This window comes from Petaurus breviceps, unplaced genomic scaffold, assembly GCF_028583685.1.
Source record: "Petaurus breviceps papuanus isolate PSGF00001 unplaced genomic scaffold, PetGlider_PUasm1.0 183, whole genome shotgun sequence".
NCBI classification, from domain to species: domain Eukaryota; kingdom Metazoa; phylum Chordata; class Mammalia; order Diprotodontia; family Petauridae; genus Petaurus; species Petaurus breviceps.
In genome coordinates this window covers 20884789-20898778 of record NW_027185791.1, presented here as the reverse complement: position 1 = coordinate 20898778, position 13990 = coordinate 20884789, and the positions used below count along the sequence as shown (strand labels likewise).

The window sequence follows — 13990 nt, the reverse complement described above, 5'->3', positions numbered from 1 at the left end:
GTTTATATTATCTAGTTATTTTAATGGGACTTTCTCTTGCTGCTGAACATTGTTGGTAACATATAGAAATTTTGATGATTTGTGTGGGTTTGTTTTATATCTTGCAATTTTGTTAAAGTTGTTAATTACTTCAAGTAGCTTTTTAGTTGATTCTCTAGGATTCTCTAAGAATATCATCACATAATCTGCAAAAAGTGATAGTTTTCTTTCCTTATTACCTATTTTAGTCCCTGCAATTTACTTTTCTTCTCTTATTGTTATAGCTACCATTTCTAGTATAATATCTAATAACAAGTGATATTGGGCATCCGTGCTTCACCTCTCATCTTATTGGAAAGACTTCTAACTTATCCTCATTACATGTAATGCTTTCTGATGGTTTTAGATAAATACTATTTTTTTTTAGGAAACCTCCAATTATTCCCGTTCTTTCTAGTGTTTTTCATAGGAATGAGTATTGTATTTTGTCAAAAGCTTTTCCCCATCTATTAAGATATTCCCATGATTGTTGCTGTTTTTGTTATTGATGGTCAGTTATGCTGATAGCTTTCCTAATATTGAACAAGCCCTGCCTTATGACCTTTTTAATGTATTGCTATAGTCTTCTTGCAAGGATTGTATTTAAAATTTTTGCGGCAAAATTTATTAAAGAAATTGGCCTATGATTTTCTTTTTTCTGTTTTTTGCTCTTCCTGCTTCAGCACCATATTTGTGCTGTAAAAGGAATTTGGCAGAATGCCTTCTTTGCCTATTTTTTGAAATAGTTTATATAGTATTGGAATTAATTGTTCTTTAAATGTTTGCCAGAATTTACTTCTGAATCCCTCTGTTCCTGAATTTTTTTTTCTTTTAATGCTGATGGCTTGTTAAATTTCTATTTCTAAGTTAGGATTATTTAAGTATTCTACTTCCTCATCTGTTAATCTGAGCAATATGTATTTTTCTAAATATTCATCCATTTCACTTAGATTGTCAGATTTATTGGCATATAATTGCGCAAAAAAACTCCAAATAATTCTTTTAATTTCCTCTCCAATGGCGATGAATTAAACCTTTTCATTTTTATACTGGTAACTTGGTTCTCTTTGTTATGTTAAATTAATTAATGGTTTATCTGTTTTATTAGGGTTTTGTTGTTGTTAAAACCAGTTTTTATTTTTTTATTTATTAGTTCAATGGTTTTCTTTCAATTTTATTAATCTCTCCTTTGAATTTCAGGATTTCCAATTTGGTATTTAATGGGGTATTTTAAATTTGTTCTTTTCCTACTTTTTTTTAGTTGTGGGCCTAATTCATTGATCTGCTCTTTTTCTATTTTATTGAAAGAAGCATGCAGAGATATAAAATTTGCCCTGATTACTGCTTTGGCTATATCCCATAAATTTTGGTATGTTTTTTCATTGTTGTCATTCTCTTTAATTAAAGTCTTGTTTCTATGATTTTTCTTTTATCTACTCATTTTTAGGATTAGATTATTTAGCTTCCAAATAATTTTTAATCTGTGTTTCCACAACCCTTTATTGAATGTCATTTTCGTTGCATTATGGCATGAAAAATGTCATGTTGCTTTTGAAAAGTGAGATATCTATTTCTATCCCCCGAACCTCCTGACATTTCAATAGATTGTAGAAGATTTGGCAGCTGAGAGTTCAAGCTGTATTTAGTTTGAGGGAGTCAAATTGTTCTCTACTCACATACATCCTCCTCTCTTTAACAAAGTGTTTGAATGAATGAAACAGAAAGAATTCATGCATCAACAGATTGGTTTTCTCTTTTTAATTTGACAAAAAAAAACTTAAGGCCCATTTCCAGTCTTGAAAACCTTGCTCTACTTTTCTTTTCCAAGAGAAAATTTATTAAAATGTGCCCCAAAGAAATTAATTCATTAATCTTGCTCTTCTTTATTTTTGTAAAGCAATCGGGGTTAAGTAACTTGCTCAAGGTTACACGGCCAGTTATTTCTGGGTGTGGTGCTGAGTGTCTGAGCCCGGGATTTGATCTCCAGGTCATCCCGACACTGGAGCCGGTGCTCTTACTCGCTGAGCCACCTGGCCGCCCCTAATCTTGCTCTTCTGGTAATTAAGAGTGATTCATTCATTTCCATCAACTTTCTCTGCAAACCTAAAAGTATTCTAGGAAAAAAAAAAACATCAAGGTAGAAAATAAAAGGAAGATTCGATGTATTGTAGAGATGTTTGTAGAATTTTTTTGTGGTAGCAAAAAATCTAGAAGGAAATTGAATATCTATTAATTGGAGAATAACTGAATAAATTGTGGTATATAAATTCAAAGGAATATGTTATACCATGAGAATGTACAAATATGAATAATTCAGAGAAACTTGGAAAAGCTTGCATGAACTGAGAGTAAAAACTAAAAAACTGCAAGTGAGTAGAATCAACAGGGCAATTTAAACAATTATGTTAGCAGTATAAAGGAAAAAAAGAACATTGAAAAGACATCAGAACTCTGATTAATGCATTAAGCAATCATGACTTCAATGGCTGACCGGCAAATCCTGGCTCTTCTCTTTTGTAAGAAATGTGGTGGACTATAGTTTTGCAAGAGGAATAATTTGTTAGATATGGGCAATGTGTTGTATTGTTTTGCCTAACTATATTTTGTTAAAAGAAATACTCGGGGGCGGGGGCTTTCTATGGGAAGTTATTTTATGGTTGTTCAGTCATTCATTCATGTCCAACCATTTATGATCCAATGGACCACAGCACACTAGGCCCTTCTGTCCTCTACTATCTCCCAAAGTCTGTCCATGTTCATGTTCATGAGTTCCATGATATTATCTATCGATCCTCTGCTGTCTCCTTTTCCTTTTGCCTCCAATCTTTCCCAACATCAGGGTCTTTTCCAAAGAGTCCAATTTTCTCATTATATGGCCAAAGTATTTAAGCTTCAGCTTTAGTATTTGACTGTCAAAATAATTGACTTATTTAATCTTTTTGCTATTCAAGGGACTTTCAAAAGTTTCCTCCAGCACCACAATTCAAAAGTATCAATTCTAGGGCACTAAGTTTTCCTTATAGTCCAACTCTCACAGCCATACATTGCTACTGAAAAAGCCATAGCCTTGACTATATGGTCAGCAAGGTGATATCTCTGCTTTTTAGTATGCTGTCCAGATTTGCTATAGTTTTCCTTCCAAGAAAGAAGCTTCTTTAGGTTCATGGGGGCAAATAACAATCTTTAATGATCTTTGAGCCCAGGAATATGAAATCTGACACTGTTTCCATTTCTTCCTCTCTTTGTCAGGAAGTGATGGATTGCTAAGATTGCTAAGATCTTAGTTTTGCTTTATTCTTTGAAGGCTTTTTTCATGTTGAGCTTCAAGCCAGCTCTCTTCTTTCACCCTCATCAAGAGCCTTCTTAGTTCTTCACTTTCTGCCATCAGAGTGGAATGATCTGCATATCTGAGATCACTGACGTGTCTCCTGGCAACCTTAATTCCAACTTCTGATTCATCCAGCCTGGCATTTACCATGGTATACTTTGTATTTGAGTTAAATAAATAAGGAGGCAATAATAGCCTTGTCATACCCTTTTTTTTCAATCTTAAACCAATCAGTTGTTCCATATTCAGTTCTAACTGTTGCTTCTTGGCCCACATACAGTTTCCTCAGAAGACAAGTAAGATGATCTGGCACTCCCATGTTGTTGAAGATTTGCCGAATTTTGTTGTGATCCACACAGTCAAAAGCTTTAGTGTAGTCAATGAAAAAAAAAGTGTATTTTTTCCTGGAACTCCCTTGCTTTCTCCATAATCCAGCGAATATTGGAGATTTGGTCTCTAGTTCCTCTTACTCTCCAAAAATCAGCCTGGTCTTCTGGTAATTCTCAGTTCACATGTTATCTAGCTTGCAGAATCTTAAGTACAACCTTGTTGTCGTATGAAATGACTGCGGTTTTTGGGTAAGTTGAATACTCTTTGGAATTGCACTTCTTTTGGATTGGGACATAAACTCATCTTTTCTAATCCAGTGGCCACTGGTGAGTTTTTCCAAATTTGTTGGCATATTAAGTACAGCACTACAACAGCATCATCTTTTAGGATTTAAAATAGTTTAGCTGGAATTCTGTCACCTCCACCCATCTTTGCCAAGAAAACATGATGGACAATACTAAAATGCTAAAGCAGATGACATGAGAAGATGAGCTCTCCAGGTCCAAATGTGTCCTGGTAAAGGACAAACTTACAAGGAGCTCCAGTACTAATGAAGTGTTTGGGCCAAAGTGGAAAGAAAGCTCAGCTGCAGAAGTATTTGGTGAGGAAAGGAAAATCCAATGTTATAAAGGTCATACTATTTAGGAACCTGTAATGGGAGATTTATGAACCAACATAAGCTGAATGTGGTCAAACAGGAGAAGAAAAAATTAAAATCCACATCTTGGAAGTCAATGGATTTAAATGGATAGGAATGAGTGAATTTAACTCAGGTGATCACTACATATACTACTGTGGGCAAGAATTCCTTAGAACAAATGGAGTAGCTCTCATAGTTAATAAAAAGCTGAGGAAACAGTGCTGGGGTATAATCTCAAAAATGATGGAATGATATCTGTTTGAATCCAAGGCAAATCATTCTGCAACACAGTAACACACTGGTACCAAAGAGGCCAAAGTTGAGCAGTTCTATTTCTTGAAATAACAACAGAAAAAGATGTCACATTTCATCACAGGGGATTGGAATACTAAAGCAGGAAATCAAAAGATAAGTGGCTTAACAGGCAAGTTTGAGCCTGAAGTACAAAATGAAGCAGGGCAGAGACTAACAGAGCTTTGTCAAGATAACTCAGTGGTCACAGCAAACACTTTTTCGACAACCCAAAAGGTGACTCCACACAAGGACATCACCATTCAATACAGAAATCAGATTGTTTCTATACTTTGCCAAAGGTAGAGAAGCACTATATAGTCAGTTAAAAGAAGACCTGAAGCTGACTGTGGCTCAGATTATGAACTTCTTATTGCAAAGTTCAGGCTTAAATTGAAGAAAGTAGGGAAAACCATCAGACCATAGAGGTATAAACTAAATAACATCCCTTATAGAAAGTTAGAGCAATTTTTTTTAAAAAAAAGCAATTGATACTCCCAGAATTCAAATTATAATGTAAAGTAGCAGCCTCCAAAATCATTTGGTATTGGAAAAATATGAAACAATGAAACAGACTAAACAAAAGGAGAATCAGAAACAATAGAATTTAATAACTCATTGTTCAATAAAACTGAAAACATAAATTACTTAGAAAAGAATTCCCTATTTGTTAAGAACTGGGGAAAATAGCAATTTGGAGCAATTAGGCTTAAACCAACATATTAAGCCACATTTTATAATAAATATAAAATGGGTATGTGATCTTAATATTAAAGATCATACCATAATAAAATCAGAAAAGAAGCAGGTCATGTACCTTTCATGATCATGTATAGATGTATCTCAACCAAACAAGGGATAGAGACAATTACAAAAGGAAACAAGAAGAATCTTGATTATATGAAGCTGAAAAGCTTCTATAGAGATTAAAGTAATCCATCTAGGAGAAAAGAATAGTTAAATGGGGGAAAAAAACCTTTGGATCAAATTTCTCAGATAAGGCTTTTATATCCAAAGTATATAGACAACTAATAGGTGGTGTGTGTGTGTGTGTGTGTGTGCGTGTGTGTGCGTGTGTGCGTGTGTGCATGTAGAGATGGGGAATGGGGAGAGAGAGACAGAGACAGAGAGAGAGAATGAGAGAGAGAGGGAAAGAGAGAGAGGGAGAGAGATGGAGAGAGACAGAGAGGTCACTTTAGTAGTAGTATGTATACTAAAATTAGAATGATATAAAGAAGGTTGGAATGGTCCCTGAACAAGGATGATTTGCAACTTTGTGAATGATTCCATAGACACACACATGTATTTGCTTGACTGCACATGTTTATAAGAGGTTTTGCTTTTATTTTGTTCTCCATTTTGGATATGATTTGGGTTGGGAGAGTGAGAAGGTAGACTTCTGCTGATTAAAAAGTGAAATATAATTTTCAAATGAAAATGGACATGTATATACATACATAAGATCAAAAGTCATTCTCTAATAGAAAAGTGGTCAGAAGATACAAACAATCAATTCTCAAAAGAATTATTAATTAATAACTATGAAAGAATTCTCCAAATCTCTAATAATAAGAAATGCAGATCAAAATATCCTTCACATCTAAGTTCTATCTCACATCCAGCAAATTGGCAAAGATAACAAAAGATAGAAATAGTCGATATGGAAAAGATTGTGAAAAGATAAGCACATTAACACATTGTTGATGAAGCTGCATGCAATATAACCATTTTGGAGATCAATTTAGAATTATGCTAATAGCTTTTGACCTAGAGATTTCACTAATAGGTTTATATTCTCAAAGAGGTCATTGACAAGAAAAAAATCCCCATATTTACAAAAATATCTATAGCAGCACTTTTTGTGATAGCAAACAATTGGAAACAATAAAAAAATTGTGGTACAGAACTGCAGCAGAATATTTTCATCCTTTAAGAAATTAAGGCTGTAATGAAAACAGGGAAGCATTTAAACAGTCTGATTTATATAATCTGATGCAGAGTGGTTTACGTAATCTGATGCAGGGAAGTAAGGCCAGCCAAGAAAACAAAATTCATAACTGGAACAATGTAAATAGAAAAACAACCATAAAACAATCAAAAGTAAATGTCACATAATCACAAAAAACAAGCGTGATCCAAGAAGCAACTCGAGAAAACGCCTCTGCTCCACTATTTTGCAAAGATGGGGTGACTACACTTTGTGGGTTTTTTTCAATGATTTGATTAGTTTTGACCATTTTCTCATATTCCTTATTTTCTTCGAAAAACATTGTTACATGGGATAATTCTGTGAAAGTGAGAGGATGGGAGATACTGCAGAAAATTCTAGTGATATAAAAAACAAAAAATCAATCAAATGTGTTTTTTTTTTTTAAGATTATAGATATAGAGTTGGTGGAAATGTCAGAAGTCATATAATCCAGTCTACTTCAACTCTCATTTGCAGATGAGGAAACTGAGGTCCAAGGAGTTCAAATTACTTGCCCAGGGTCACAAAGGTGTGCTTTGAATTTCAAAGCTAGAGTTCTTCCCATTGTGCCATGTCAGTAAAATGATACATCAGTAAAAATATGTCGTTTTTGAAGTTGAGAAAGATCTTCCCTGCCCCTAGGCTAATGTGCACCTGAAGCCTGGGGTGGGAGGCTTGTTTTTCAGTAGATACTTCTTGATTGGCCAGTGAGTCAATAAGGTTGTTACATTCTCTGAGCCAGGAGAAGGCTATATAAGCCCTGATGTGTAGCTTTGTTTTGGGACTCACTTTGAGAAGTATTCTGTGATTTGATCTGAATTCTGGGAAGCCGTTGTTGAGAGTCCCCGGCTTTGAAAAACTCAGAATGTGGAAACCCAGATGTTGACTGGGTATGGATGTAATGGTTGGACAGTTTGGAAATCTGTCTACTTGATGTTTCTGTCTTGATAATTATGCCTGTATACTTTGAGGTTCAGGGTGCTGACCTTTTCTCCTGAACAAGGTAAACGATATATGTCTGACTGATTAAAGTAAGCTTGTTAACCCATTTTGAGTTGCTTTCCTTTAACAAAGCAGATCCAAGAACCTGTGTGAGCAGGCACCCTGGGGACACTGGGGTGCTTGCTGCTACACCATGTCAGTAAAATGATACATCAGTAAAAATACGTCGTTTTTGAAGTTGAGAAAAATTTATAATGTTCCATCACCATCCGGACAGAACCAAAAGGCCCAGCTAGATCTCATCCATCCTCTAAGGAGAACCCTTGATGGTGTTATTACAGATCACTGTTCAGAAGTCTAAAAGGCAGTTTGCTGAAACTCTCCTCAGGACGCAAATGTTTGAAATGTTTGCTCTGCCTTTTAAATTTCATAGCAATGTAACAAAAGAGCAGCCATGACTCAAAAGTTCTCCACCTCTTCATTGATTAGACCCATGAAAGCCAACTTGGAAATTGTATACTTTCCCTTTCTGATGTCAGATACTGAGTAAAGAAAGAAGACATCATATACTTACCCTAAAAAAATCACAATTAATATCCAGGAATCATTGTCCACAGAATCAAAGAATCATAGCATTGGCAGTAGTCTTGAGATTATCTCCTCCATGCCCTGTTTCAGGTAGGACCAAACCATATCCACCTCAGGTGCATGGTATCTTAAATTTTAAAGAAAGAGCTATCTCATTCTCTCTGCTAATATATTCCATTATTTCAAGATAGGAAGAAACAATAGATATGTATGTATGTATGTACATATGTATGTATACACTCATATGTATACCTGTATGTGTATATATACACATGAATATGTATTGCATGTGCATATATGTGTGTGAATGCACATGCATATATAGGTATATATGTGTGTTTGTGTATTTTTTTCCTCTCATGAATGAAGCCTGTAATTTTGTTATTGTAGGGATTTCTCAGTGAAACTTCTCTTTCCGATGCAGTTTGATCATTATAACTGAGTCCCAAGTAATGTGAATAATGAATCCCTAGAACTGGTTCCATTATTTGAATTGACATGCCATATTTACATTGGGCCAGAACCAATTACCACATCTTACATAATTGTAATTTTGAATATTGTGAATCCAAATACATGTGATCACTTCAGGGGATTCATTATTTGTACTAAACAGGAATTGATTGTCTTCCATAAGTTAGGATCTTCAGGGTCTACCCAGGCTGAGCAACAAGTTAAATGCCATCCATGCCCACAGCCCTATAACCAGCATGTGTCAGAGGCTCCACATGAACCCAGTTGTTCCTAACTCAAAGGCTGACCCTCTTTCTATGTCATACTGCACTTCTCTGTGTATGTAATAAGTGTTTAACACAGTTTACTGAATTAAATTGAGATAAATCTGTAAAAACCCAGGCCTGTGCCAATGGCTATTATTTTCCTGTTTCTATTTCCTGGCTCCTAGGGTTTCCAACAGGTCTGTTTTTTAACTCAGTGAGCTAGGCTCTTCTAACACCCAAATCACCTGCAATCAGAAATTAAGGACCTTTGGAAATTGTGTTAATTCTCAGAAGGCCCTTTGAGTACTTCCATTGAGTACATCAATATGAAACTACCAAGGAAAACACATTATGTTTCTACTTCACAGTAGTGGAAACTGAGGCACACAGGGAAAGTACACATACAGAGCCAAGCAGTTTTTAAGTACAGAGACAAACCTGGAACACTTACAGACTTCTCCAAGCAAGCAGGTAGCTGACCTAGTTGTGAAATTTACTAAATGTCACCTTAGACTACATAGAGGGCATCAGAGCACTGGACTAGGAATCAATGGGTTCACTAATATTTTAGATAAATTCATTTTTTTTCAATTAACAAGCACATTTTTTCCCTCTCTCTCTGCCACCTCTAAACTTAATTGAAAAGGAAAAGAAAAAAGCTTGTAACAAACATCCACAGTCGATCAGAATTAATTTCCATATTGAATATGGAGAGAAGAATGTCTCCTACCTCATGTTAGCGCCTCATGTCTCTGTTAGGAGGTCAGTAGGGTCTCCTGGAATGATGAGTGACCTTTGTGCTGATCGGCTTCTTCCTTCTTCCAGAGTGATTTGTTTTTACAATGTTTCCGTTGTTGTATGCATTGTCCTGGTTCTACTGACTTCACTCTGCATCAGTTCATGTGAGCTACACTTACCATAAAACGAGCTGTGTGATCTTGAACAAGTCATTTAATTGGGGGGAGGGTGTCCATTTCTAGACCAATAAAATGAGGGGTTGGCATTTACTAAAATAAAATGCTTTTGTAAAAACCTAAATCCTCACATAAAACCACAACAATGACAATAATAATTACTGAACTTTATAAAATTTGTGAAGCAAATTATCTCATTTGAACGTCACAACATCCTTAAAAAATCAGAACTACTGGCATTGTTGTCCCCATTTTACAGGCTGGGAAACTGAGGTTCATATATATATATATATATAAACATATACATACACACACATATATACACATGCATACATATGTATATGTGTTTGTACTTATAGTATGTATATATGTACATATTTATGGGTATGTGTATACATACATGTCTATATGTACATTTATATGTATGTACATACACACATATATGTGAGTGTATGATTTGTCCTTGTGGATGGGACCTATAATTTCATGCCCAATTGGGGTGTCAGTAGCAAGATTTGAACCCAAGGCTTCCTTACTGCCAAGCCAGCACTCTACTCACTGTTTCCCACAGTTTGCTACCTGCCTGAGTAGCAACGCTTGGCATTGCCCACTGGGAGCCACGTGGAATTGCAGGAAAAGTCACAGCAATGCCTGGCGCTGCCTGCACAGAGTCAAGGGCTCATGAAGAAGGGCAGGAGGAGCCACTCGGACGGACGGCTGCCCTTAAGGATCGCTGGATTTGAAGTCCGGGGCCTGAGTTTGAATTTGGCCTCCAAGGCTTGGCACTTGCAAGTCACTTAATATCCCTGGGTCTTGCTTGGACCTGTTACTGCTGAAAGGGATCAGATTGGTCTGGTGCAGGTTGAGGAAACTGTGGCCTCAGGGCCACATGTGGCCCTCTAAGTCTTCAAGTACAGCCCTTTAACTGAATCCAAATTTGCGGGCCTAGAGGGCCACATGTGGCCGCGAGGCTGCGGGTTCCCCACCCCCAGTCTGGTGCTTCAATTTTGAAATTGGGACAAAATGTAGAGCAACGAACAAGTTCACAAAACAAAAACCCATGAGGAGGTTTGCTGGGCTGGAGTAGGGGAAGGATACTCAGTAAGGATACAGCTTTGATTTGATTGAGCTTAGCCTAGCTTTCTTGTTGACATACCACCCAAATCTCCCTCCTCATGAGCCAGCTTTTGTACTTAGGCCACCAGAAAGCTGTGTCAACAGCCCAAGTCTTAGCCTTCTGGGTGAATTAAGTATTAGGGATGGTTGTAACACATTTTAATGAGAAATTCCACCTGTTCTACCTGGGAAATATTGATCCTACCATAGGTTTTTTTCCAAATCTAAATCCCATGAACTTGTTTATCCCCTATGGATCTCTGTATCCTGATCTGTAAAGGGAGTGGGTTGGGTTAAATGGCCTCCAAACTCCCTTTGAGTGCTAAACCCTTGATCTCAGGAGCTCATTAACTCTCTGGGCCTCACTTTCTTCGTCTATAGGATGATCTCTAAGATCTCTCTCCTTATCAACATTCTAAGATTCTGAAATGATCATCTTCTATTTTCGAGTGTCCCGGTTCCTCTTTCCAAAGTCTTACTCACCAGCTGGCCTGCAGACAAGATTTCCCCAAGTGATCAATGGTGAGCATTTTCCAATGCAATGTCACGTTCTTGACTTCCTGCTCCTGTCTTATAGGTGAACCTCCTGGGAGCAATAAAGATCTAGCCAGAAAAAACGACAATAGCTTTAAGATCTCTCCAGTTTGGGGACTATCTCTCCCATACCCAACCCTTGCAAATCACTCCACACTCAATTTTTGCCAAGAAGAAAGCTAAAAAAGAAGCCAATTGAGGATACTTATGTAAGAATCCTCATTTGATGGTGCTAGACTCTCTAAATGATTAGCTTCCTCCTTTCTTTCAATTCCTCCTCCCACCCCCACCCAAAGCATATATGAAGCATGTGTGAATATTTTCCTCTTCCTGGCTTTAATCGTCTTACCTCAGCATCTTATTGCGGCCGTAGCTTCCAAAGGTCCCCACCCACCAAAGGCATTGCTTTTCATTTTCTTGCTTTTAATGTACATCCAAATATCAGGAGGTTTCTGATCCTTCTCATTTGGGTTGGTGGTTTCACTTGTAGTTTGTTTTGTTTTTCTATATGAAAGAGATTTAGGTTGGCCTGGTCATGAATGACATGCCAATGACTCCAATTTGAAAACCAGCTTTTTATTTTGGTGGCAGTTGGATCTGGGATTTCAGAGACACTTTGTTTGGAGTCAGACTGCTTTCACCGTTCACTTTTCATTAAATATAAATTGGAAGTAATAAACACCTCCTGATTTAGCCTGGTATTTTTTTTCCTCTTCAGTAAACATTGACAGGCAGAGAAGGGAGGAAGGCACCACTCAGAATGCATTGGCAATGCAAGAGGCAAAAGGAACAATCTAGCTTTTACTGGACCTGACCAAGATGGACACATCCAGGTGGGCTCTGAATTTCCTAGCTGAACACTTTGGAATCAACTCTACCCCATACTATTATTATTTCATTATATCTTTTAGCTAGATGGCTGAATCACAGTATCTTCATATGAAGAACTCGTTAATTAATAAACCTGCACATTGCGGTCCTTGTCTTTGTCTTTAAGATTGTACCCCTTTCTCTAGAGATAAGGGAAACGAGAGCTAAGAGAGGAAGCAGCTTGGCCAACGTTTTAATAGGGCAGTAAGGCCGCAAGGGAGATTAAAAGTCTGGAGTTCCTGGGCCCTTGATTTGGGGCTCAGACCACTAGAACAGGCTGCTCTCTGTGCTGTCTTTCAATCCAATTATAACACAGAGAGAGGAACAATGTAAAACACAAAAATTAAAAAAAAAAAAACTTAAAAAGACATTCCAGAGCGTGAATTAATGGACCATTATAAAGTGTGTGGGACTAAGGAAGCAATCTAATTGGCTGTTGAGAATTCCAGCCTGGGTGATTCTGAGAGAGCCATCACTCTGGTGCTGCCTTATTAGTCAAAGGGGCCTCCCACAGAGCCATCCACCCAAGGAAAGGGGGGGAAATCTTGGTGATTTTTTTCCTTCTGCTGTTCCCCACCCCCCTAATTAATTTTAATCCATTTATGTGTAATTTTGAAAGTGCTGGGGGCAGTGGGATTCTGAAGCTTTTAGTGCCTTTGTCCCAACCACGAGATCAGGCAGCAGCCTAAGTGGCCATGCCTACCACATGGAGCTTTGAAAAACCGCAGACTAGAGAAGCCAGAAGTGGGGAAGGTTGGAGAGAGGAGAAGGGGGAAGTTGGTGGGGCGGGGAGGAACAGAGGGAAATGATCTTGAGGCTAGCTGTACAGCCCAGCTGTAGCATCAAACATGAAGCAGTGCTACACGAATGACTGAGATGTTCTCAGCGCCATATTTTGCAACTGATGAAATCAAAATCGTTTAAAAAAGACTGGAGGTTATGGAATTTGAATTTATTTATCATTATAATCATGAAATTAATTTTCCTAAGGTTGCTTTGACTTGTATCCTTTTCTACAATCAGCAAATTTTAGACCTGGTGAACTCCAAGTCATGGGATCATGGATGTAAAGTCCTGAGAGGTCACTGGGCCCAACTCCTCTCATTCTATAGATGAAGAAACTGAAAATGTGACTTTCCCAGAGTCACACACACCTAATGAGCATCTGGGACACTATCTGAACTTGGGTCTTCCTGAGTCCATGTCCAGTGCTCCATTTAGAACACCCCCTCTACTCAAATCTTTTCATTTTAGAGAAGAGAAATCTTATACCTTGAGAGGCTGAGACTTGTCCAATGTCCCACAGCCATTTGGCAACAAAGCTAGGGTTGATCTGGTATTCTTTCCCTACTTGGTCACACTGCCTTTCCTGCTGTCCTAACAGATGCTCTGTCCAAAGTTCAGAGAAGAAAGATTCTACACCTGATTTTTCAATACACTTTCTTATACTCACTTCAAATTACTTTTTAATTCAAATCCAAAAAAGACAAAAGATAGATACAAGAAAATAAAATACATCAGAGTTCCTTCCCCATGAACCTGGCCTGGGGTGGGGGGAAGCGGAATTAAGGATGACACTTTAGCTTATATAAGATGGTGAGCTACATTGAGAGACAAATAAGAGGTTAAACAGTGAGTTTTATGAGTGGCCTGGCAGAACAACTAGGAAAGGCCATGACTAAGTGTTGGGTCTATGTTCTGTTTACCTACAAAGCCTATATGACATTTCCC

General features: G+C 37.4%; 1 non-coding gene across 1 annotated transcript; it reads left to right on the top strand.

Annotated features, from left to right (window-relative positions):
• Window positions 1-5797: 5797 nt before the first annotated feature.
• Window positions 5798-5903, top strand: LOC138161176 (U6 spliceosomal RNA). Its single transcript, XR_011168298.1, has one exon. It is a non-coding gene; the product is annotated as a U6 spliceosomal RNA (small nuclear RNA).
• Window positions 5904-13990: the final 8087 nt, after the last annotated feature.